The sequence below is a fragment of the Ischnura elegans genome, chromosome 3 (genome assembly GCF_921293095.1).
Source record: "Ischnura elegans chromosome 3, ioIscEleg1.1, whole genome shotgun sequence".
NCBI lineage: Eukaryota > Metazoa > Arthropoda > Insecta > Odonata > Coenagrionidae > Ischnura > Ischnura elegans.
The window spans coordinates 87,523,707-87,548,847 of record NC_060248.1 but is presented as its reverse complement, the minus strand read 5'-3'; the positions used below and the strand labels follow the sequence as shown (position 1 = coordinate 87,548,847).

General features: G+C 39.3%; 1 protein-coding gene across 3 annotated transcripts in view; it reads right to left on the bottom strand.

Moving 5' to 3' along the window:
• The window catches only part of LOC124156120 (calbindin-32), a 262,639-nt gene extending 237,799 nt beyond the window's left edge, over positions 1-24,840 (bottom strand). For all 3 annotated transcript variants that reach the window (XM_046530454.1, XM_046530456.1, XM_046530455.1), the window contains exon 1: positions 24,716-24,840. The gene's annotated coding sequence lies outside the window, so the exon portion shown is untranslated. The remainder of the gene's footprint in view (positions 1-24,715) is intronic.
• Between the last annotated feature and the right edge of the window lie 301 nt (positions 24,841-25,141).

Genomic DNA, 25,141 nt, shown 5'->3' with positions numbered 1-25,141 from the left:
AGCCACAAACTTTCTGTCAGAGTTAATACAACCAAAAATCAACGTAAATAAAGCGTGGAAGTGGAGGAAAAACATTATTGTTAGCGTTTCACCCAAGAACAAAAGTTTACTCAACGTTTATCAATCAGCAGCAGTTTGTCAGCCGGAGAGCAGACTGCCAAAATAAAATAGGCCTCGATGAACGAGGCACACAGTCAATCACGCTCCGCTAGCCATAAACAGTCGGGAGGAAGACGAGTGACTGGAGGCTTAAAAGATGGCGAGAAGAGCTTACACGGAGAAATCGTGGAACGCCTGAAGGAGCAGAGTCTATTCCACACGCTTTCACGTTTTATTTTTTCCTCCTCCTTCCTCCTAAGGAGCTGATTCGAGCAACAGCGACGCCGTGAATAAAAAATTATACCCGAAAATAAAAAAAAACAAGGACTTGAGGAACTAATCTCTTAAACCTCGCGGGTTTCCTCAAATCTTCCGCCTAGCGGGCACGGTTCTCCTTTTCCGCGTTCGCATTGTTGCTGCCCCGCATGAAAATCTTAATCTTCAGTCGCATACCTCCGTCGTTTTTCTTTCTTTTTTCCTTCTTCCGACGACGACGCTCTCTCCTGGGCTAAGATTTCACATTACGGCCTACACGCTCTCACTCTTTCTCATAAGGCAGCCAGTCTCCTTATGGCTTCCAGTTCGGGCGAGATGTGGATTTAAAAAGAGTGCTTCTCGAGCGACTTTGAAAAGGGGAGCGGAGCCACGAAAATCCGCCTCGTTCCCCACATGAAGTTACCCAACACTTTCTCCCCTTGATAAGTTTTTCTTACCTTAAAGACAACCTTCATCCTCCGTCTACATAGCAGTTTGACCATTTAGAGCACACGAATTGTCACGGGTTTACCTCCACGTTGATAGCGGGAGAGACGTTTTGGAACGCAAGAAAGGTTTTAGTTTGCTCCACGTTATTTCAAGGTAGATGCTGACATTGTAAAAAACAAAATAATAATCATTTTAAGTAAATACAAAACTCGTAAGTTGCACCATAAAGTTGTTTGAAAAGCTGCACATGGCTGTGTGAGAATTCCCTGCATGAAAACAAGACAAGTGTTACTCCAAAATCGTTTCAATGTTTCGGAAGACGGACAGCAATGTTCTCTTACAACTGTCGTATAAATATGAGATTGATATTAATTAAATTTATTTTTAAATTCACACCACCGTATACTATCTCAGAAAGAGATTTATACGACTATGGGTACATTTTTAAGCGATTGAAATAAAAAAATATAATAGAAGTAAAGTTTACCACCGTTAGGAGAAAAAAAGCGCAATTTCGGCAGGCCATCGTCTTTTATTCAAAATACTGATAAAAAAGCTGACGAACGAAATTTTTTAACGTGAGAGATTTTGAACCGTATAAACTGTCTGATTTACCTCACCATTTTTGAATTTTATTTTATTTTTATTGCTTTGTATTTGAAGTATGTATTGTATTACGTGAAAAACCGTTGAAAACTTTTTATATAATCTTTTTCCTTAATATTATGTAAACATATTTTTCTTCAAAAATAAATTAATAACCGTGGACAACGATCTTTGAGAATTTAAACCATTGGCTTCCCTATGGATACTTTTTCCTCTCATTAGTAATCGTAGCGGCACATTTTTAGCTTGGTAAAATATATTTCTACTTATTTCCTCCTTCGGGACTATCGTCCTTCATTTTCCTTCACTACTCCTTCAAAACCTTCCAGCCCGCCCTTTTCTTCCAGGAATCTCTCACCAGCTTGACGTCCATACACAGTCCATCAGCGTCTAAATGGATTCTTTCCGGCTTTCCTATTCGCGCGTGCCGAAAGAGAAGTTTTCCATAATCTCCAAATAATCCCGTAGGAGATGTCCGTAAGTAAAAGCACTGCCAGAATCTTTCCTACTTTCTGCAGCTCTGGGGCGCGAAGATTGGCTTCTAAACCCATTAACATGACTTATACACTATATGGAGTTCATTATTCTTTTCTTCAGATAAGTCCCCATTCAACGTTTCCTTCAAATAGAAGACGAAACCATGCCAGGCTAGGATTAAAATCCGTTGGAATTCCTTTTCTTAATTTACCCTCCAGGTTTCAGGAAACGCATAATTAGTGTCGTCCGGAAACCTGGCTTTAATTTTAAATATAATCCTTGGCAAATATTATTTTTTTCATCTTAATTTTTATATCGGCGATCGATATTAATTTAATACAAGAAAGAGGAAAGATAAAGATCAATAAGACGTATAGACAAGGCGATAGCATTACTGTGCTAAAAATGCTAAAATAACAACAACTAGCTGATTAGGATTACTTCCAACCTCCACAAGTCAGTGTAACCTCAAATTCGGGAAGAAGAGAAAAATTACCCATTTTTTGATAGTATAGCCACTGTTCGTCATTTTTAAGGCGAATGGAATAGTTTTAGGAAGCAAATAAATGCATTTATTTTTCGAAAATCAATATAAAAAGAGTTGAGCTACGCGTTAAAAAATAAGGATTCGGCGTTTAGGATAAATTCTGATTTATAAGTTGTACCAATGATAAGATAACTTGAGAGTCAACATTTTGCCAAATACAAATTTTTAAGTCAATATATTCAGTGTTTGGCAATTTATTCGGTGTAAATTTGTTAGAATTACTAATATGTGTAGAAAATTTCAGCATCAAAGTACGGGCATTTCCTAGTGTAAGTACACCCTCGACCAAATGATTGCTTAACCATAAGTAAACTTCCTCCTATGGTTCTAAGAGTGCCATTTCTGAATTAATTACTGCCACAAAGGTTCATTACTCAAGCGCAACGCTTCAACATCCGGCAGAAAGTTTGAGGAGAGTAAAGGCAGACTATAGAGTGCAGATGGTGGCCGAAATCTGTTCGATATTCCACCGATGTTGCCGCTCAGGATTCGGGAGAAGCGTGGGCGGAGAAGAAGAAAAGATTCCGGTGGGGAACTCCTTCAGGGTGGAAATGTTTCCTAGTGTTGGAGAGAGGAAAAGAGGGAACGGAAATAATATGCAACTTTGAATCTAAGGGGCCGCTCCTCGAACTTCACTTGATTTCCGAAGAGCTTCTCTCTAAGAAACTTAGTTGTTCTATCTCACAAGAAAGTGTGATCCACTTACCTAGACGTCGAGACAGCATTTCGATCACAAAAAACTCATGTCATCGTAAGAGATTCCCAAATCAATACATATATACCTCATATTTATTCATCTTATCGTTAAAAATGCTGGTATCCCCACTGACAGGCATGCTCATTATTGAAATGAACGTTACCATGTGGTAAATTCGGATTTTATTATTTTTATTCCAATTTAACGGTGATAATAATAAGCTGATACCACAAAGTATAAAGGAATACGATTTATCAATCGCATGCAAACTCATCGTAAAATAGAAAAATATGCAACGACCATAGAGCTTAAATTTATGTCAATTTATCCTATATTCATTAATCAAGATGGGGTTCAGACAAATTTCACGCAGAACAGCCAGACCGGGTTAGAAGTTATCAGCTGGTTAAAAAAAAGCAAAAACGAGGGATAATTATCTGTCATTAATAAACAAATATCGAGATGATTTGTTTAATTTGAAAACAACCAATATAAAGCGCTTACGGCTTACGTTCTGCTCATTCACTTTGATTTGAAAAAACATTATGATCCTATTGTTGAGTGGATTAAAATGGCAATACGGGGATAACAAAAACAGCTCATTAATTCTTTTATGCAACAATAAAATCCTCGTAATAAATTTAAAAAGTTTAAATAGGGGAAAAGAATATTCACATTACCACCAAATGTCAGAGCTAAAGAAAAAAAGGACATGAAATGTAGAAACATAAACTGGTAAAGGTAAAATGTTATAGGAGAACTAAATTGTCATTTTCGGTTGAGTAAAAAAGGCTTATTCAGATATCACTCAAAGAATGGATAAAGACAGACTAATGACTTAAACCAAATAAATAAATTGCAATGTAACTTTTTTAAATCCTGTCTTTTCTTCCAAATTTTTGTGGAAAAGTGGAAAAATTCGTTTTCTAGCGTCATTCTATCAACGTCATAACTCTGATGAGGCGAAAAAGTAGGATTAGGTAGCAAGGCATGAATAGCAATTTTCTTTTATTAAATCATATTCTTACAATAGGTTCTAGCTTGTGTATTCAAATGCCGAACAGTGTTTTCATAAATTTTGTTAAACGTGATAAAATACTGCATTTCGACATTTATACCTAAATGATCTTGATAAACCTTTCAGTCCTATGGTGCCTTTTGGATGTTAACTTTGAACAATCGCATGCATTTTTTTAAAGTTTATATTGACCTAACGTTCTTCATTTGTGACCTGTATTCCGCCAATAATTGTGAAAAAACATGGGCTCTTACGGAAAAATAGAAATAATAATAAAATGAATCTAAAGTTGCTCTTGATATTCCAGAACTTGATCATTAATAATGCGCCACTATTTATCTATTTCTACAAAAAATTGCCTTAAACCATGGGTTAACTCCTAAATTTTCCTACCGGGAAAAGTAAAAAGTCACAAGCTCTCTGAAAGTCCTAAAGGGCCGTGCGTGAAAAAATACTACGTAGGCTCATATTGATTCCATCGACTGTGATTTTTTTTAGGACAGTGGTTGAAATACCATCAGGAAAAGATGTAAATGTAAGACAAGCATGGGGAAAGAAAATAGAGAAATATTTTTTAATAAAAAATAATTAATAATAATAAAATACATTTGAACTAATTCCTTTACCACCCAGAAAGGTGTCCTTGATTTTTAACGGCATCAAGGAAGTTGTATGCGGTCAAAAATATAATCAAAGAGGAAATATACATGAGAGATTAATTTTAAAATGAAAACATTCGATTAAATGAGATTTGCCCCGCGAGCGAAAGAACCTTCATCTTGATCTGAATTGCGCGCGCAGTGACCCGGAGGCACTTTGAAGAAGTCGATCAGAGGAGTCGCGACGGATAGTTTAGCCATCGGAGCGCAGCAGACGGAGTGAGTGGCTGCTCTCCTCAATTACTCCGGCCACTTCACCTCCGCGCCCCGAGCAACGGCGCGGCGTGTGCAAACCACTCGAGGCAAGAGGGAGAAGATTCCGACGACGACCCCTCGCTGACGGCTCTCCCAAGTCACGGAGAAACTCAAGATGAGGATGGAGAAAGGGAGGGAATGAGCAGGATAAGGATCAATGCATTTGCGCTGTACCCTGCCATCAATATGCCGTGTAGCTGGTACTTAGCATGAGGTGATGGCGTTTCCATCAACGGATACTGAACGATTTCCCTTGAGTACGCAAAACACATTTATTTTTTATTTATTCATGAACCACCGAAAACACTGCCATTAGCCTTTTAATTCGGGGATTTTTACTTAACAATTTAACGCAAACGAACATCCATTCCCTGTATAGAGGCAACCTACTCAGGCGGAACTCGAATCCGCGACCTTTTGTGTAACAGGCAAGGAATTTACCCCCCCGCCACCGAGGACAGCTCATTTGGTCATTCAAATGGAAACTATGAAAAAAGGACTTTATCGAAACACACAAAAAAATTATGATCGATATAATTATCAAATCAAATAGCCATAAAATCTCAGACGAAGTTTTTTCGATTAACAGGAGCCAATATTTAAAGTTTATCTATTTCGAATCCATCTTTAAATCCTTTGTAAAAAATCTAAATTATTCTTCAAAAAGAGGAATTCACTCACAGAGTTTGGAATCTAAGCGTTGAATCATCTTGCCATTCAGGGGTGACCGTGAAAACATAATATTTTTCAACAAAAAAGGTAAATAAAATAATAGACTAAAAGGGATGTTTGGGCTGTAAAAAGATATCTCGCTAGTCAAAGGCAAAAAGGCTCCAATCACTACGTACGGGAAGAAGTAAAACTGTACTCCTAAGGAGAATATGAAATCAGGGGAGGGAAGGGAAAAAGTATATCCATCTATTGTCACTAAGATATATTAAATCAGATAATTGGTATTTAATTTACATTCCTTTTATTTTCTTCGTTCAGGGGTGTACGTAAAAATATCAGAAAATTGAATAAAAGAAGTAAATACAATAGTAGACTGTAAGAGATATTCGTACAGTAAATAAATGTCTCGCTGGTCAAAGGCAAAAAGACTGAAATCACTACGTACGAAACAAAGTAAAAGTGTACTCCCAGTAAAAATGAAAAATCTAAAGAGACAAGGAAAGAAATTGGCTCATGAATTTTTTACCAGTATTTTACTCGTTTTACGCGACTATCGATTGGAAGCCATCTTTAATCTCTCTCGTTTTTAAGAAAAGAAAAGAACTGCTCATGAAGTCCTTTATTCCTTCCCTCGGCTTACAACTGGGCGGGGACTGCCTCTCTATTTACGGAAATGATTGCGCTGGGTTAGCATGTCCCAGTTTGTGAGTTGTTCGCCTTTCCGTTCGGGCTTTCTTTATTATTCTTCTAACCATACAAAGGAAGGAAACATAGACATGTAGGTTTTTCTATCCTGAAAGATCGAGTCAAAAAACGTAGTAGCCCAGTTTTCAAGATGATTGTTTCCCATATCATGAGTCCGAAAATATTTGCCTCGCCACTAAAATTTCAGTCTCAAATAAATTTCAGCAAACCTTTTATTGAGGAATCGAAATTTGATTAAAATCTCTATTCTTCCCTAAATCTTGATTCATGATAGAGAGCAGGGTAGACCGTTGATTCGGTGAATAAAGCATTAGAATACTGATCGAAGGCTTCGGGGTTCGAATTCCGTAGAAACCTTTTGGACTACCTCAAAAAATCCTAGAAGTGAGAGATTGCTGAGGAATAGAAACTTTCCCTCCTCACCCGAGCGTTTGAAATCTCACGACTTTGGCTTACTCTGCGGTGAGCTTAACCCTCACCCAGGCAAACCAGCCCTCGGGTTGAATTCATGAGTGAGTGAGCTGATGTAATTTGAGGTGACTTGTAGCTTTGCATATATCTGTAAAATTAATATCAATTCGATATCTGCCTACAATGTCTTTTTCATTCACAGGTAATTTCTTAATTGCACCGTCTTTAACCAAATCACATTTCTCAGACTTTCCAGTTCTATTTCAAATATTTTCCTCAATTTTGTAAATTAAAATAAAAATCACCTCATATCGAACTGTCTCCAAAGACACCTTCATTCCCAGATAATTTCTTAGTTGCACTATTTCTTTGACCAAATCACACATCTCAGACTTTCCAATTCTATTTTGAATGTTTTCCTTAATTTTGTAAAATGAAATAAAAATCACCTCATATCGAACTGTCTCCAAAGATACCATTCCCAGATAATTTCTTAGTTGCACTATTTCTTTAACAAAAACATATTACTCAGAGCTTCCAATTCTATTTCAAATATTTTCCCAAATTTTGGAACCAATTTCAGACGGACGTTAGTTTCTTCTCAACATCCACTACTTCAAACATCGCTCATTCACCGACTCAGATTGCCAAAAATGAACTCAATTATCGCTCGCCCATCCGAAAGCGTCGACCGAAATGGACAAGAGGTGAGCGGGTCGGGCGTGGGTGGACAGCTTCCCGGGCCTGGGAGGGCGGGCGGTGCGGGCCCGGCCAAAATAGAAAAAGCTCGCCGGTGTCCGAGATGGCGGTGTCAAAGAGCTGCTACCTTTCCGCCGCTCTCCCTTGCGTCACACGGTGGCGGCGACATATTATGAGGGGTTTCTTTTTACGATCGGTCGGCTTGGAAAGTGAGACGGCTGGGTGGGAGGTGGGCGGGTGGATGTATCTATGTACTATACCACCAGAGAGTGTGGCTTTGGGCGATGGGGGTTGGAAACAGACAGCCCTAGGGGAGGGGAGAAGGAGGAAGCCACATTGTTGCAAGCGAGTGGTGAGATGGGATGTGGTGCTGTGGAGTGGGGGAGGAATCAGGAGGGGTGTCGGTCCGTTGGATATAGGGGCCGTAAATTCGCTCAAAACGCCGAGGTTTGGGCGAGCTCGGGGACACTTCACCAAAGCTATAGTGCATCACCGACTCAGTGCACGTGCTCATAGACATTGCGGGCGTTGCTTTTATTTATATAGTCACGGCGTTGACAGTGCCCTCTCGACTGGATTTCTTTATAGTCCTCGCCCTGGGGCTTATAGAGAATGGGCGGGCATTTGTGTTTTTATTTACCTCCACGCAATGTTTTACTCCTAGTTCATTTTATTTCAAGTTCGAGTCCACGCCGCTGATGGATCCCTTTGCAGCGCTATCCAAAGAAATAAAAATATTTGGCTATCTACTAGTTTTCTTCAAATTTTCAATATTAGTCAGCTTTACATAACATTAAAGCAGTGCTTACTGCTTCAATATTCCACGAAATGTTTCACTCGTTACTACAAGTTCATTTTATTCCATGCAAGTTCACGTCCACACTGTTGATGGATCCCTCGACGGCGCAATTCCTTCTGTCAATGAACAAAAATATTTGATACTTTGCTATTTTCAATTAATTTTCAATATTAGCCAGCTTTATATTATATTAAAGCAGCCTTTACAAAATAAATATTTGTAAATTGTCCTTATATAGGAGCTGCTTAAGGTGCATAGAATGAAGCATCGGAGGTAGATAGCCGAGTTGCTTCATTTACTTAAAAGTAGGAAAAAGAAGCTAAGCGTGGTCCATAAGTGTGAATCACACTTCTAATCTCTAGAATTTCTGTAAGCATGCTTGGCGTTTTAGATTTCAATAATCATTACCCATGAAGATAAAACATGCAAATTAATTTTAGCCTCACTAATTTATTACTCTCTAAATTGTCAAATATGCCGGCCTCGGTGGCAGCGGGGTAAGTCCTCGCCTGCCAAACAGGAGGTCGCGGGTTCGAGTCCCGCCTTGGTAAGTTACCCATATCCAGGACATAGTTGTTTGTGCATGTTAAATTGTTAGCATGTTAAAGGCCGTTTAGAGCCGTTCTAGGTGGCATGGAAATAAATTAATAAGTACACTTTTGAACATTGGTTGTGGAAACCATCTGAATTAATCTGAATATTATTCCGCATTCATTTCTGGATAGCTGTAGTTGTGCATTTAGTACCCCAATAAACCTCAGTATCATACTTTCATGCAATATTAGCAGCTGGAAATTTTTCGCTTCACCCTTAAATCGATCGCTTATATTTTCAAATCTATTTTTTATCGTCCTGTAATGCTGTTGTTACGTTTTTTGCTTATGAACTCCCGTTATTACACTCGTAATTTGATTCTTATCGTCCAATAAGAGTGTAACTGGCTGTGCCAATGATGCGAGATATTTTACGTGACCCAATACGAGTTTGGGAACTTGTCTTTCCAAAAAAACTTTCGGAGCACCATCTCGGGGAGGTCCCGCAATGCGGTTGTCATCCATGGAGTGTGTCATTGTGGTCGATGGGAGGGGGAGAGGGTAGTGGAGATAAAGTGGGACCCCCAAGATTCGGGCCATGTACTCACGTGAACACCGGGGACCATTACCCCTTTCCCTCGACTCCCGCATCTGATGGCTCAGCCATCCGAGCAAGAATAATCGTAAAAGAACTTTCACGGGGAACCGCACGTTGTAGGGCAGTCGGCGAACAAAGTGATTCGCGCAAGGGTCTAGGGACTCCCAATAAGGATATTTTAGCCACGAAATTAGTGAAAATCATAAGGAGATTAATTTAATTAGAGATATTTAAAAAAATAATTGCTGGGCAAGACTTTTCGGTACCTAGATATCAATAACCTTTCTCACAAACGATATTACGAAAGAGCCTTTGTTTTTGAGAAAACGAATTCCTTGAAACTTTCATTACTACTTCTAATTCAGCCCTCACTTTTACAATTAATAATTAATTTATACGTATTACAAAGCAGTCAAAATAAATAAGTGAATTTTATTTATTAATTCTATTCCCATACCATCGAACAAAGCATATATTGACCATTTTATATCGGAGTTTTCAACAAATTTACATTTAAACCTGTACGAACACCAATGCCCTGGATAGGGGCAAGCTGCCCAGGCGGGAATTGAACCCGCGACCTCCTGCTCGGCAGGCGAGGACTTTACCCCGCTGCCGCCGAGGCTCCCATTATTAAAAACCGCAATACATAAAAATGTGGAAAATAAAAAAACAGATCAATCTTTTAGTCATGTAAAATTTGCCCCATTCTTTGCATTCTACCGTTGAATTTATCCACAAAAACAATTTTTGACTGGCTTTTTACAAGCTTTCAAACAATGAAGGGGGTGTATCAAAATTTATTTGGCTCACCTTACTGCATCTTTTACTCTCCTTGAGTCATAAATACCTAAGTTTGCAGTGTGCCAAAGTTTTATGAAATTATTCCTTCTTTAAGAGCGTTAAACCATTTCCATTCAAGGTCAATCTACCGTTTTCTTTGAAATGCACCATTCACTACGTCCACTGAACCACAAGGGGATGGACGGTTGCTTTAAATTAAGAGAGTATGGAATGAGATAGATGAAGCAGAATTTAACAATAAAAATAAAATATATTCTCCAGCAGAAGCTGTGTGAATCCATACGTGGCAATTGTCTGAGAGGAAGCAGAATACTAGGGATTTTTAATCTTCTATTCTCCAAGTATAATACCTAAAGAAAGGAGGGACGAAGAAGGAAAAGGAACAATGGGAGACTGTTCTTCTCTACAAATTTTGCTAAAAGGGTATTTAGTTTTCAATAGGGGTCCTTAACATCGATTTCAGTGCGATTTTTTAATATATGAGAGGCTTAACTAGGGCTTTAAAACCTGACCAGATATTCAACCTAGTTGTTAATGTGGGTTTCTACTGTCTGAGGTAAAGATAAGTTCTTTCGCATTATTTTTTAGGCTAAAATAGAAGTAAAATCTGTAAAAACATTTGATGTATGCTTTAAGGAAAATGCATGTATCGCCATTAAACTATAAATAACCGAAGCTGAGGCCACATCATTATTACGCACTTCATGCTGATTTCAAGTTATATTGACTGATTGAAGCAGCGAAGAGGCTTTCCATGCGAATATAAGCTTTGGAATCCAATTAAACGGGGCCACAATTTCATTAGATTCCAAAGTAAATGATTTTAATCAATGCTCTCTCTTTCGAGATTCAGTTGGAGTTTTAACATACTTTAAGTCGAAGATGAGAAAATTCCAATTAGAGAGACCAAAATTCCCTTCGCCAATTAAGATGAGAAAAATGAATTCGAGGGTTGACCGGCATTCAATTGAGATGAAAAACATATAAAATGAACGCACTACGGTGCTTTTCAATCCGCATTCAGGACCCTCGGGCTGAATTTTCGACCGGGCATAAAACGAATACAAGGGTTTCGTGAATGAAAAATGTAACTGAATGAAAAAAAATCAACCCATTTATATTTATAGACCGATATTTAAACAATTTCCTCAGGATGATTCAAATGCCATTATATCTCCACAAACCAGTGCAAAGGGAGAAAGCTCAGTGGGTATAATGATCGGAGGATTACGGGTTCTAATCCCAGGTGAAGTCTTCGGACTCACGCTAAAAACTTGAGCTCTAGCAGTTTGAGAGAACCCTAAAGCGTGAGATCAAAGAGTGAGTCTAAATTTTCCAATCATTTATAATGGCAAATTTTGCAAGTTTTAACTTCGTAGGATTTGCAGTTTTACATCGATGAGTAGTAGGCAAGTTTTGCCTTCGCATGAATGTGGAAGTATAATTTTCCAGCATGCATAACATTTTTATGGCTGTGTGGTGTGCATGTGGGAACCCTCTTTTATGCTGTATCCTGGTTTTCGACCACCCCCTGCCAAACTCCCTAGAGCTGGATCTCAGGGTATGATGTAGATGTAGTCAAGGGAAAGAAACTGCCCCCCTGAGAGGATACTGAGAGGATAAATTTCACATGTCTGCCTCTAAATCCGGGACGAGCTCTACCCTCACCGATCCTAAACCAACCTTAGTATTGAATCTCTGAAGGATTGAAAATTTTACTACCTCAAATACAAGCTTCAAAGAGATATTTGCATAATTTTTATCGTTATTAAATCTGGCAAGGTAATAGAAGAACAAATTGAGTTCTAAATTATGAAAGTAAAAGAAAAAGAAGCGGACATTTTGAACGATTCCACAGAAAGCAGTATGTCAACACATAAAGTTAAAAACGAAACCACCTTATGCCGCCCTTTGATCTTGCATCCGAGGATATAAAACGAGGTGATTTATGAAAACCCAATAACGCTGACGACCTGTTGTGCGTCGTTTGTAATCGATGGAAGCATTGAATTTTAAACGTCACGAGCATGTTACTCTCTGGGAGACGCCTGAAATAACTTCCTAACACCGTGGTGGGCTATTTCCGTCGCCGATCGGTTAAACCGTCACTCAGGTACTCTCTCTCTAGGCTAAACGGTCGCTGTAAGATCTGCGACGCGTTGGTCGTGCAGGTACTTCAATTGATGGCAGAGATTTAAGAACTCCGTCACGGCGAGGCAGCATGGCGTGCTTCAACCTGCCGCGGGAGGTCGGGTGTGCAATTCCGAAGCACACCTTGCCGATAAGACATGCCACGCCTATTTTAGTTAGCGGGCATTTCGCTGGCAGAGAACGGAAGCGACTATTTCTCCCTCAGCAACCTGCAGATTTATGCACGCGATATGCGCGTAAGTGTGTTTGGAAAGCAAATTGAGACCAAATTAAAGTAAAAATACCCTGAATAATAGTCTGTGGAGTTACGAGCCTGTAAGTCATAGCACCTCGGAATCACCTCGTTATATGAGCAAATGCATGGCGGTATATTTCTTGCGGAGCTCGCCTAACTGTCCCCATGTATATACTGTTGATGAAGTAAAAATAAAGGTAACAGACGAAGTGAAGTATCTAGGAGTTACGACAACTTCGAACCTATCGTATGGAACACATATAAGAAATTAGAAAGAAGTTAGAAATTTAATGCGTAAAAATAGGCCAATAGAGAATAAATTGATGAATTCAATAGGGTGAATCAGCAAATGAGATTTGTTTGGCAAATGAGGTTTGAATGGCTTCAAAAAATATTCGAAAATTGAGCATACTTATCTCACCAATTAGTGTTATTTTTAGTATTTTCTATAAACTTATCCTAGAGTTTAATACTAACGATCGACAATTTAAGTCATTCGCAGCGTTTAAGATAAGAAACGCATATATGGAACTGAAGGTACATTTATACGGAAGTCATATACTCCATTCTTTACTCCACAAATAGTTTGGAAATATTTTCGATAAATGATAGAATTATCCGGCATTATTCGTTGGAAATATTTTATATGTAAAATAATGAAAGTACTTGTCAATTTCAACACTTCTTAATTCCCAGCGACCTCAGTATCCACGGATATTGTCATTTTCAATCCCTGAAAATTATACCATGAAAATGGATTATTTGCGGCAACCTGGATCGGTAAAATTTAAGGAAAGTGAAATAGAAAAGTGCTTCCATGATGTTAAATGGGAATATTTTCAGCCATTTCAAACCGACTGACAAATAAAAAACTTCTAGATCTAAGGTATAGTAGAAACATTAATTCCTCAAAATATCTTATAGCACCATACGGTAGGTCTACTAATGATTCAATTGTTCGTCTCCACAGCAAAGCTTACGCTCTATCCGTCGAAAGCCCTCTCATTAGTTCCCCGTTCACATTCAGTCCGAGGGGCCAATAATTCTATGACGCCGCGCCGCTGCCATAGATTTTCCTCATATCCGCCATCCCTTCCTTCCCTGCTAAGGGCCCCTTTCCCTTGCTTTATTGGCTGAATTCGCCGTCGGCGACAGCAGGCCCCACGATAAGTTGCGTGACAAACATGTCGATGAGCACCCTTTCGCTCCCGAAAAAAACAAATAAAAGCACACGAAAAAACGTGATAAAAAGGGAGAATAGATGGAGGATCGAAACTGGAAGCTAATTGACTTCTACGGCCCTTCCGTGTCGCACGCATGGGCGCGTATTATCCTGATTAATGCATCTCATGGAAAGGGGTGAGGTGAGGAAGGGGGTCACCAGTGATAGTTTGGTCTCTTTCACGACGACATTTTAAGACAGGTAGTACCAGGGGGCGGATTCAGCGTCAAAATTTGGGGGGGAGGGCACGACCTGGGTTCGGGGAGTATGGAATACCCCCCGGGTGAGAAGGGTATTCTCCCATGTAAAAATTTTCTAGGGAGTGCAATGCTCTACGATAAATAAAACTGAAACGCCTTCGTATTTGGGACTTGTAGGCATGCATTTGAATATAAACTCCCTTTACTCTTTACTAAGATACAAAAACTGTTAAAAAATAATAAATATTACAAATTTTTAATAAAATATGTGCGGGTCATGGCCTCAATGATCACCCCTGGTCACTATTACCAAGGACGCATTGGTTACCCAGGGGCCCCGGTGGAAACGAGGTAAAAGGTCCCCGGCAGGGAAACGGAGACTGAGTAAGCTTTCATGATTAAAAAAAAAAACAATTCGGTTTAAAATTTAAATCAATATCAAGTTATTTTGAGGTCCGATTAAATATGGCTACAATTTCATTTTGTATAGTGCAATAACAATACAATAACCGCGTGTCCGGCAAAGGTTGTCTCCCACCCACGCCAGTACTGCCTCAATGGCTCTCACTAAATTGTTCGCTGCTATCTATTCCCAAATGAGGTTAAAATCCTACACGACCGAAAGAAATTTAACCCAAATAATCATACAAACCTGTTTCACAAGACCGTTCGAGGTCCTGTGATCTATTTACGCATTTAATAGCGTATGTATGAGTGGATTAGAAGCTTTCATTATTAAATAATTTAACGTTGACAGTAGCGTTTTCGACATGCGTGCTATTATGAATTTTGAAATATCTTCCACATGAAAATACGATAAAATGAAGATTAGCGATAGTTCCATTAGATGAAAAAGACTCCCTAAGGATGATTTAACCATATTTTTGACATTTCAGTCAAGGAAAGTTGGAGAAAGTTTTTAAGCTGCACTATCTATTTCGTCATAAACGAAAACTCTTTGCCAAACCGAAATAAGTCAGCGCGGGAAGTTTTGTAAACGACCGGCCGAAAAAAAAACTATACCTAATATTACACCATTTTACAAGACCTGTCGCTTTCATAGGCTCTATTCATGCGGCTAAGCGCGTGTATATATATGGATCAAAGCTATTAATTAATTAATAAATAGTTGTTGTTTACAGTGAGAATCATCAAATAAAATTTTATGATGAGATAATTAGAAAAATGATACTCTCTAAGCATAATAGAAACCATATTTTATCTCCTAAAATGACGAAATACATTAAAAAAATCAAAAAGTGTATGTTTCACTACTCCGGTCCTACTTCATAAACATAAAAATAGGTGGAATATCGGTGCCTCTAGCATAAATATCAACGGTAGACTTCTAGTATCTAGCTGATGTAGGAAACAATGGATGGGAAGGCGGAGAGCGGGCAGAAACATAACTGTGATGGTGCTAATTGAAGCTTTCTACCACTCTCACCAAAACAATCCGCGGGCTGAGGGTGTAACTACGGTGTGTTTTGTAAACGACCGGCCGAAAAAAAAACTCTTCCCTCTTTGGAATTCCCACACTGCCTCGCTGGTAATATTGCGTGATGGATCGCCTCCCCCGCTTCGATTTCACCGAGGCGCAATTCGGTAGTTTGACGTGATCGACGGATTCTCTCTTTTTTTATTCCCTCAGGAATTCCAACCGTCAATCAGAACTCCCTTGTTCGCTCGCGATAACTTCAAAGTACGCTCTACAACGTAGGCTGAAACTCTCTCGAGAACACAGAGGAAAGTTCCAGCCGTAGCATAAGGGAAAATACTCAATATTCATGAATATAACAGAAGCAGCAACGCACGCAAGGCTATACAACTGTTTCAATTTCAATCACTCCATTCGCCACTTAAAAACAACTGCAACGAAACGTTACATAAATGGCCACATTTTTAATTTTCATTTGTAGCCGATTTTATACCACGTTAGTGGATAAAAATTAAAGGAAGACAATTTTTGCTTAAGCTCTTAAGTAGTATGCTACTTATAAGAAACTATGATAGTACGATTTGGTTTGGATGAATTCAAATAGTACGGTGAATATTGGTGAAAATAAGCAACGATGTTAACCCTGATAAGCAGTGTATTTGATTGTGACAGATAATTATTCTAACTCTAATATCCTTCTACTCTAGATTCTCGATGCAAATAAAGCATACTTTTACATTAATAATATTCCCGTTTTCGGTGATTCAATTTTCCAACGCGGGATCTTCTGTATCGTCTATTGAAGAATATTCTCAAATCCTCATGCATGAAATAGAAGGTAAATACGTTATAAAATCGAATTGAGGGAACTAATCGGTATATTTTGGATAATAAGCAAGTTTTTGAACCAAAAATCTCAAATGGCACACAGCAAAAACATACCTAACTATTGCTCAAATTAAAATAATAGTAAATGAGGAGCGTGATCTAGTCGAAACTTAGCGATGAATAAGCTTTATTAATTTTTATTTTATTCTCAAACCACCGGATACAACTCTCATTGGCCATTTTACACCGGGGTGTTCAGCTAATGTAACAAGTAAACGTGCACAAACAACCATGCCCTGGACCGGGGAAACCTACCCAGGCGGGAGTCGAACCCGCGACCTCTTATGGCAGGCGAGAACGTTACCCCACTGCCACCGAGGCCGGCGAGGAAAAACTTAAATTGCCAAAGTTACTCGGTGAAATCTTCGCATGATAGAGTATAAAACAACCCATGGCCTCTATCATCGTACATTTTGATATTTATAATATTCAATACTCTTCCGGGCCATGATCATAAGAAATATGGTTCACCTATCGTTCGCCGATAGTAATAATGTAAAAATTTATGCATTTATATTATGCTATTCTATTATACATGCCTGATATTAAGTTATTTGTGACATTAATGTTGATTCAGCAATTCGTCAAAAAAAATACTTTTACAACTGACAGCAATAAACCAATAGGTTCGGCCAATTTTGAATAAAAAGATTAAAATTGAATAAACGAACTCCAAAGAACGAGAAAAAAAGCAAGCGGTCATTGGGCCATTTGTTTTGGTGGATGCAGGCTACACTAAAAAATTATCCAAAGTGAAAATTCTCGACTCGATGACATTTCCAAAAAATTACAATAGAAGCGATGAAAATTCATCACCATACTAAAATGCATTAAAGTTAGAGACAGAAAATCACATCCGAATATATAAAATGTGTGTCTCCTTCCTCTCCTGTAAAATGCTCTTGTTACTATGAATCAGTTTAGTGAATTGCTAATTAAATATCAACTGAAACGTGTACATCTTTGAAGACACTAAGTACGGGTCCAGACGCCGGAAAGAAGGCCGCCAAGTCTTAACCTCTTAAATATCTCCGGTAAAGAGGCCGTTCCTTAGTATTCATCCACGTGTACATACTACCTTTTACACAACAAGTTTTTCGAATCCAAGCTTATTTTAGGTTTTGTCGCAAATATGTCATATATGTGATCCCCTCGTTAAATGTGTCACCCACTAATTGGCTAAAGCTGTCAATATTCACCGATTACCACGTTTTCCCATAATGCTTGCAATTCATTTCTTTCTGAGAGTCAAGCATATATTTAGTATGAAAAATATTCTGTCCAAAAGTATTTGTAAGGGACAGTTTCCGCCAACCCTCCCTAATTGGATCCACGCCTGGTCACTCCGAATGAGAACTGATATTTTTCGTCTTTCCGGTCGGGCTACGAGAAAGTCATCGAAAATATTTGTTCAAAGAATTAATTTTCGACCGAGAAAAAGTACTGAATGCCTTCTAACTTGACAAATGGCATCAAAATTATTGAACTGAAACGTTTGTGCTTGCTGATGTATGATATTCTGACAGAATCTCTAACTGTGATTTTTTACTTATCGTGTGGAGCGTTGCATATTTTACTTACATATTGTGTGGAGAGTTGGTACCTTCTTTAAGTACAGCTGTCATCTGTCAGATAGGACATTTTGACGATGGAGACGAACGAATACTGACGACGCCAGGAACTCCGCACCTCCAATATTTTGCCTCCCCTAAAGGTGCTTAGAACATTAGCTGTCAGACACCTTCTCCAAGAATAAAAATTCCATGCCATGTTATCAGTTATTAATCTCGCGGTGATGCTTTAGTCAATTATCTTACCAATGATAATCGCCCGTTATCGATAATTTAATAAAGTCGATACCTACTATGACGTTGACTATAAATACCTATGATAAATTTGATTATTTGAATCATCAGACAAGACCATTCGTGATTGTCGCAGTGTACAGCTATCATTTTATTCATTCATTCTCAATTATGTATTTCACTATACTGATTGCATGTCCAAATGGCAGGTGAAAATTTTTGAAAGTTAAATATCCAAGCTTCTTCTTACTTTTATTGATTATTTACGTTGTAGTTAGTTGTTATAATTACGTACAAGATAATAGCTCACAAGATAGAAAACACAAAAACTGAGGAATAACTTACTTTTATAGGGTACCATTAGACGAAATAATGGTTGGTGAAGAGCAGTAAGATCAGCATTGAAAATAAATTCAGTGGTAGTAAACGGAGATTACTGACCTTGGTGATCCCCCTTTTTCATTACCAATAAAAGAATTTTATCGCCACTTCAAGGGGAGTTGGGAATATAATATTCACTTTATGAACAGGTGCTTCAAATACTGATTTTATTTCTCGTCCTCCACTCACTAAAACATGTTTTCATTGCGTCGTAACAGTAAGTCCAGGGCGTAAAGGCTGGGGTCAGGAAAAACTCCCTTGGGTCGAGTAAAGGGTATTGAGTGAGGCAGATATTTTTTCCGCTGTGAGAATGCGCCAAGTTTATATGCTTCCAAAAAGGTAACGGGGTCATACCACCCAGTGAGGCAAAATTAGGTAGGTTGACTCGGAGCTGGTGGAATTAATCTCTACTGCAAATAAACTCGCAAAAAACGCTATCGGTGTACTCAGCATCCAACGGATGGCTTAACCCACGAAATTTCGTGCGACGTAAAAGACAGCAAAATTTCATTGGCATGCACACATTCGCCCTTCGATAGTTAAATTATGGGTCTCTTAGCAACGAAAATTCCGACGCATGCGGTGATATTGGCTTCCAAATGTGAGAACCCGAGGTGACATCCTGGAATGAATAGGGTTCTTTGTATACCACTTGTTATCCTAATTCCTCTTGGAGTACTCTTCTGCGAGCGCTTACAGCGAAGAGCAGTTTTATACCAAGGCTGCTTTAGTGGTGACCGTAAAACAGGCGTAATCTTCAAGCTCAACACGCAGAGTGGAATGGTTCAGAGGCTGCACATCTCTCTTCATCTGTTCATTCTGATGCGTACAGTTACTAGCTCAAAGTTTTGTTGTAATAAATGAGTCAAGTATTAGGTAAAGGAAAGGTCTTAAAAATTCGACCATTTACAACTAACAATTACGTTTAAATACTTTAAAGTTCCAGTAAAAAATAAATTTCTTTCCTTATGCAAAATTCCGGGTAATTTAATTTTTAAAATGTATCCAGTTCATTACTATGTTTTTATTTTATGTACTTCTTGTGCCATCCACTATTAAACCACTCACAATAAATAGTTACAAACAGAAATTTCGTGCATAAAAAACTAATCCGAGCAAAACATGAATCATGTTATGTCATTAGCATGCATACATTTCCCCTTAATGCAAAAACATTTTGGCGAGCAAATGTCAATTTGAGAGACCATTTATGAGGAAGAATCGGACAAAATTGCTTAATTAGGCTTTTGGATAACTTGAGTAAAGCTGTATCAAAGTGGAAATCGTTGATTAGGAAAGCAAAAAATTATAAGTTGACTCACTTTCAAGGTGGATTCTCTTTAAAGTTTGCTACAAATTCTTAAGGCTACCATCTCAAAAATTAGCAAAACGAAGCTGGTCGCTGAAGGCTTATGTTCAACATTTTGCGTGCTTGGGAATCATAATTGCATTAAGAACCTATAGGACCTTAGGTATTCATTTCCATATTCATCTTGGAAAATTCGCTTTCTCTAGCCGGACACAAATGTTTTTCCGATTATCCACAAGACTTGAAAAATATCGGTGGTGTCGAAGATAAACTAGTACGTGGGAACTCAACACTTCAAACGTCGTATACGCAATAAATGGCGTTTAACCGTAGGGGAGACTTCAATGCAAATATTTGATTTTCCGGGCATCGACTGTAGATTGCGGTAACAACGGAAAGTTTACTAAGCAATCAGGGTATCGAATTTCTCCCCAATGACCTCCCTTTATGGTGGCCGCAAGGCTGAAGGAAGCTAAACACTGCTCGAATTTTGGAGCAGTGTGGACCTTTAAGTGGACCATCAGACAAGCCAGAGAACGGTACACATTCGCCATCCTACGCTAGCAAAGCGTTAACTCGAGTGGAAACTCCGACATAATTGGCATGATTTGAGGAAAATTTGACTTCCGAGAAACCGCAAGGGCTCGCTCAATAGAATTCGAATCTTCGGATATCAAATAACCCCAAGCGCCGCTGTTCCAAATGGGAAATTACATACGGAAGAGGGAAACTGCGGCATTAAAAATTCAGGCACGGCGGTCGGGTATTGTTAATACGTAAAAGAGAACGAGGGATTGCTAATTAGCTTCCAGACTCCCGACGGCATTTAACGTTAGAGTCAGACTTGGCCGAGTGAGCGCATTCAACTCACCGCTGCCCTAATGAAGCGTTGCGGACTAAAGGCCATCACCTCTTCGGAGAGAGAAAAAGCCTCAGAGTAAGGCACTGAGATCATACAGCACTTTTTGCCTGCGTAGGGTTATATTGCTCTGAGACATATGCCTGCTGTCCAACATTTTCACGAAACACAGAACTTTTGACAGGGAATAAAATTTAACGAGGTCATTACAAGTGCCAGAAAACAACCGGAAGATTATCTCCTAATTAGAAAATATCTTAATAGGTATATCACAATACAAGACTTTTATTCCTTAAAAAAATTAAAGCTTTACATTCGATTAAGATAGTTTTGCACAAAATGATGGTCGCAGAATAGTTTTCTTAACCTTTTTCTTTTCACTTGCGGCATTAATTCCTTACTTATATTAATTACTTACTGATTTAACGCATCGTTCGGTTTGAATAATTGAGCATAGAGCTTACTCTTGTCTGTACCAAACTCTTGTGAGTTATCATATATTCAGGGTAAGGTTGCTAGTTTATCTCCCGGCTGCACTGCGTTTTTTATTTTCAGTTCCGAGCACATTATCCGCAATTTAAACTAGAGATCCCATAGTCGGAAGCTGAGTGAGTACTCCCCACTCATAAAAATTCTTTTCCTCGAAGACGATATTAACGATGAGTTTTAATAAGATGCATCACAAATTTTCGACCGTTTACATATTGTTTTTATTTCGCTGCAAATTACTCACCTAAAACTTGATTTTTCCTCCAGAAATTTTCAGCAGATTTCAGAGCAAATTTTTAGAGCAGAAATTATACAGCCTTGCTTTTATCACGAATATATAAATTTCATGTGTGAGAAATATTGAAATAAAATTTTCAAACGTGATACAATGGAAAATATTTGCAAGGGTCTACTCTATACGCCATGAGCATTTCAAGATTACGGCGTAATTTTAAAATGAATTATTCTTTGCGAAAAAAAACACCGGTCGAGTGGGATTGATCCGCCCTCTTAAGATGGGAAACAGCGGAAATGATCACCCAGAGGAAGTCAGACGTAATGTGTCACCAGTTCAGGATCCCCTTGTATGTGTTCGACGGAGGAAAATTATAGCCCCACAGGTTTCAACCATCTCGTAGACATGGAGAGAGTGATATTCACGCGATGATTTCGGGACCGTGGCGCCTATAATTACGGAGGGAAAGGAACTGAGGGCACACGAGCCAGAGGCAAGCAGAGCAGATGGAGAAGGCGAGAGCGTAAACAAGATCAAGGCCGCGGGAGGTGATGTAACTTTCCTTGCCATATCCGTGGGAGCTAGTTGCGACGCTCGGAAGTGTAGCCTTTCATTAATATATACTTACCACGCGACCCTTGACGGGGAGGAAAACTTAGCGAAGGAATCGGATGGGTCTACTTCTGGCTACATAGCACACACCCCTGAAATACAACGTCTGAATACGGTAGAGATGGCTGACATGTTTTCGTCTTTATGTGCCGCATAAAAATGTCTCTATTGAGCTCTTTTTTTAGGCACGGCCGATTCTCAAGCAAATGAAACGATGAAATAAGAACAGGAATAGCTGAGTTGATACTACGTCGGACGCTACGTTTGAAGGAAATCGATTTGATTCCGATAATTATCTTTTAGTATCTTTCGTTTCGCAAGGGTAAGCGGGTGGGCAATTCTTAACCAAATTTGGTTTTCCATTCGTATAATGAATAAAATAATGCGGTATTCAGAGTAGAACAGCCAACAAGTAGGCCAAGTAAAATCGTCAGGTCGATTTCGATCGACTTGTTGGTAAGAGCTGGAATGCATGAAGAGACAAATAGTGGATACGAAATTCAAAATTTGGGTGTTACGTAAAAAGCTGATCGAACAAGGTATCCCTTTATTGGAATGGGCGCAAAATAGTAGAACCCCCTGTTGGTGCCATTAAACAGTACCTTCCGGGAACACGTACGAGTTTTTTACTCCAGCCATACCTTGCCTTCGATCCCCTCGAAGGAAGACGGGTCAAATTCGAGCCGTTTCTCGTGAAGCCCCACTGTCTGCCGAGGAGAATCTTATACTGGGAGAGTTCAAAGAACGATAATACGTTGGGCGAATTACAATGAAGTGATTAAGCAAGTAAATACAATCAAATTTACATTCAAATACCAGTTATTTCCACGAAGAGATACCGAGCAGTTCCTATCCGAATAATATTCAAAGAAGAGGAAGTGCACTTTTGTTACCATTAATGCAACAAAAAGGGTAAATATAATAAATAAAATAATAAAGTAAGGGTAAAATAGGGTAAATTAGGGCAAGCCTTCCATTAAAATATAGCGGTTAGCAAAAGAAAAGTGGAGGAAGTTGATGAATTTGCCAGGTACTATTTGGATTCAATCTTATGCCTTCTAAAGGAATAAAAGGAATAACTTGTGAAGGATTTCCAAGTTATGGGTAGTACATCTGAAGAAGAGGTGACAATGCATCAAGCAATTTACAAAAGTGAGACAAAAATAATCATAAGAACTTAAAATTTGAGCCGACAACTTTGTCGCTGAACAATATTACTTAATGGCTAATACAAGGCTCGAAAGGAACTCAGTTTTTTTTATAAAAAGCTTGAAAAACTTCTTCGGGGAGAAACATTACGGCAGGACATTACTGCATCTTGCACTCCGAGTGGTAAAGATCTTCCGGTCGAAAGAAACTGGAGAGGTTTCCATCGCCCTATCCCTCCCATAGCAAGAAGATTGTAATATTTCAAAATGCCATAACTAAGTATACTTATGAGCCACCATCTGAGAAAAGGTAGAAGTAAAGTGCCCACACCTTAACTTAATAAGTGAACCAGACATCGGCCAAGGTCTATGAATGAGGCGCAAACACTAATGTCTGGATAACGACCCAGTATGCACATCATTCTGGATCGTAAAAATTATAATCGGAGAAAGTTTCTCGTGTTTTAGCTGGTTGTGAAGTAAAATAGCGTTGAAATTTATTTATGTGTTTACCAAAACGGGCAGTTGTGGCAACGCTTTGAAAACACGCTGTGAAACACCCGCACAATTATTTTAATATTATTTATTTACACTATTATTTGTCAACCCCCGTTTCATTACAATGCCATGATAAAGGTATGGATAGTGACAAAGACAACCAGTATCTCACTAAAGGCACTCTGAGCGAAGACCGCAGTCCTTTTTTTGCCATCCTGTGAATTAAATGATAGTGAAAATGGAATGGCGTGCATTAATTTGGCTGTTTATACTTCTTAAGTGACATGATCTTGACAATGACAGCTTTAAAAGTGCTTATCTAAGAAGAGAGCGCCACAGGATATCTAAATAAATGTATAACAAACACTAAAACCTACACAATGAATCCACTACAGTAACGTCGTAAAACGGCGTAAAAATATGTTTGCGCGTTTACCTTTTATCGAGTTAATTCACTTCCATAAAATAATGCGAGAATTCGTAAGAAAATCAGGTTTAATAACGATTGGTGTCGCGTTTATATGGCAACATGAGGTGATACACGTTAAATTCAGTATTTTTAGAGAGCAATATGACGACAAAAAGAATTCGACAAGTTTTCCATCTAAGAGTAATCTCCCTCGGAGTACTAGGCTATTATGAATAAGGCAATCGGTACTTTACGATTACGGCTCGATTAAAATACACCTTTGATTCTGAAGGATGAGCTTAAGTACACAGAAAAACGTTCGTCTTCGACTGTTCACGAGGCCTCGCTTGGCTCTGCCAAAGGATTCTATGAGAGGGAAAAATGCACCTCTGATCACCTAGGTTTAAGTATTTCTAGGCTTAAGCATACAGAAAAACGCTCGCCTTCGTTTGTTCACGAGGCGTCGGTTGGTTCTGTTAAGGGATTCTCCGAGAGGGAAACCCGAGTGGATTATCGCGGGGACTGGGAGAATGGGGGCGTGGCGGCGCCTACCTTCCCGCTCGCTGACTTCAACTCTCGCTCTTGCCTCCGCCGACGCCGCGCCTGTTCCTCGCTCGCTCGGCAGCTCGGTCAAGTGCTTCCCGGTGGGACGAGGTCGCTGGGGCAACTAGCGATTCCCACCCGGCCCAGTCGCCTTCCCCTCCCGCGCCCGGCGGGTCGCGGGGCGCTTGCGCGAAGTACCTACCGCTCCCCCTCGCAAACTCCCTCCGCCTCACTCCAGATACAACTACCAACACCCGCGCGCCCCACCTGACAAGCTCACCTTCCCTAGCAAAGGGTACGGCGGGAATATATATACACACACCCTCTCCCCACTGCCGTCGAGGTGTGTACACTGTATACACAAGGCTGGCCTTCGGAGTGGGGCGTTTGGTTGGGAGGAACAGGGGGTCGTCCCAGGGTCTTTTAGGAGCAACA